Source organism: Cryptomeria japonica, chromosome 11 (assembly GCF_030272615.1).
Source record: "Cryptomeria japonica chromosome 11, Sugi_1.0, whole genome shotgun sequence".
NCBI lineage: Eukaryota > Viridiplantae > Streptophyta > Pinopsida > Cupressales > Cupressaceae > Cryptomeria > Cryptomeria japonica.
In genome coordinates this window covers 578,096,740-578,099,549 of record NC_081415.1, presented here as the reverse complement: position 1 = coordinate 578,099,549, position 2,810 = coordinate 578,096,740, and positions in this window count along the sequence as shown.

Below are 2,810 nucleotides of genomic sequence, written 5' to 3'. Positions count from 1 at the left end.
ATTATTTACACCAACACCCCCCCTTAAGTGCAACTTAGGGGAATGCACTTAAGTCTACAATGCAACTAAGCAATGCAAGATGGGTCCCGGCTACGAGGCCATGTTAGGTACCCATGTACAAATGCAAATGCATGCAAACCAATGCAATGAAATCTCTCACAAAGTGGGGAAAGAGAGAAAAACCTAATGGGAAAAAACCCTCCCCCAAAAGAGAGATGAAAACTAGATACAAAGAACTCTCATAGAAGTATGTGAAGGACAAAACCCCATGTGAGGAAAAAGTCCCCCCCATATGAGAGAAGAAGAGAAGCTAGGAAGCCCCCCCTCAATGTGGAATCTGTACCAATGATAGAAACTCGATGTATGAAGAAACTGCTCCACGAACGGCGAACAACATTCCTCCCCTTAGGAAGAAACAAAACCAAAGGTGTATCCATGAAGTCTCCCCAATCATGAAGGGAAGATGTATGAAGAAAACTCATGATGAAAGGAATCTCTGAAAACTACTCAAGTGTCCCCATGTCGATGCTGAAAGATACCCCCTCCAAAGGTGGTAAACTGTGCCACACTGCTGAAAAAGGCACTCCAAGATCTAGTGGAGATGGATGTAGAACATGTCCCAAAGACTCACATGTCTCCTCAAAACATAAAGAGACCTCCTCCAACTGCTGTACATAAGTATCCACAATCATGTCAACCTCGAAAGAATGATCATGTAGAGAATGAACAAGAGGGTCAGAGTGTGCCATCGCAACAATCGAAGAAGGATCACCTTCATCAAAGAGAAGATGAATGTCATCAATGATGTCTCCCAAATCTACAATGTAGGATTCCACAAACAAACCTGCAATATCTGTTAAGTAATCATCCCATGAATCTGAAGCTGGAAGACAATAAATATCCTGTTGCACTGAATCACATGAAGGCAAAACTATCGCATTATCCGCATCATCAGGTGCAATAGGTGATGTGATATCAATATGAGGAGATGAAATACAAGGCTCAAGAATGGGGTCACATGTGAGAATCCCCATGTTCAAGTGCCCAAAGTTCTCCTCAAAATCTGAACCATCACAAGAAGTGTGATCATCATGTATAGAATCATCAAATGTGAAATCATCATCATCAACAAAATCTGAAAAGGCGTATAACTGAGATGCATGATCAACCACCCCAGTCGCAATGATAGCTCTAGTCTCCAAGTCTCTAATGAAAACTGAGTCAGGTGTGAACTCCACAACTCTCTTAGTTGCGCTATGTGTGATTTGATAGATAGAAAGGAGATTGTTTGTCAAGTGGGGTACACACAACACATCATTGAAGGAGTTATCCCCAATGTCAATAGATCCTTTCCCAATCACATCCATGTATGTATGATTGCCCATCAAAATCTGTGGCATGGTGCAAGGCTCAAATGTAGAGAACATAGACTGCGAAGATGCCATATGATGAGAAGCCCCTGAATCTAGAAGCCATCTCTCTGAATCATGACTGATAGTAGCACATAGAGCTTTTCCTTTTCTTGTCCCAAAAGAGTGAGTCTTCCCACTTGTAGAAGCCATGAATGCTTGCCCTTTTCCTTTTGAATGTGAGGAAGTGGAAGTTGATGAATCATCCTTCTTGTAGACTTTAGGCAAATCAATGTTATGCTTTTTGATGATATGTGTAAGCTCATCAATCTTCTTAGAATGGCAACGATGCTCCTCATGACCAATCTTTTTACAATAAGCACAAGTAGGTCTCTCCCTCTTTGGTGAATTATCTCTCTTGGAAGAGGATGAATCTCCTTGTTGTGGAGAAGATGGTGCTTTTTCTTTAGGCTTTGATTGTCATTTCTTCTTGTTTGAGTTGTCCTTTCCTTGATTTCCTTTGTTCCCTTGATTTGCCACTAATGCTTGAGACTTAGAAGCCTTAAGAATGCCCATGCTTATCAACTTAGTTTGTTCCATCATCAACATTTCATTGAAAGCATCAAATGTAGGCATTTTGTAGCTTGAAACCATTATCATCCTATGGGTTTGGAAACTAGAAACAAATGCTGCATATTCTTGTGGAAGCTTGCCTATCAAGTTGAATATCAATTGAGTATCCTTTTTATCAATGCCACAATCTTTGAGTTGTGCCCTCAACTCATTTGCCTTAGTGACATAATCTTGTATAGTATCAAATTTCTTGGGATCTAACATGGTGAGATCACTATCAATTTGATATCCCCTAATCTCATCAACTTGACCATACAAGTCTTGAAACTTTTGCCAAGCATCCTTGATTAGAGTACACTTCTCAATATGAAAAATGAGATCCTTTGATACATACTTTCTTAAGGTACCAATTGCCATGATATTTTTAGTGAGCCAATCCAAGTGACCAACTGGATCAACCTTAGGATCAGCTGGAGCAACAATAGTTCCATCAATGTAATGAGTGAGTCCTTTTTCCATAAGTTTACTCCATGCATCAATTTTCCAAGTAGCATAATTATGAGGAGTTAAGAGAGGAAACTTAGAAGAACCCGTAGCAGCAAAAAGGAAGGAACACAAGAGCACAAAAGCACAAGAGACGCCCCCCCAAATTCACTCAATCAAAGTACCCCCCCAAAAATGATGATTTTGGCACTTTATACTTAGTGCGATCACAATGAGCCACTTGCAAAACAAGGCAAAGTGGACTTATGATGCAAATTTTACAACTTCTCAAATGAGATACAAGAGACTTCAATCAATAGTGCAATGAATCTAACTGAGATTCAAGCAAATATACAAGTACCAAGAGAGCCAAAAATGGCCAAAATTTGAAAGTACAATTTCTAC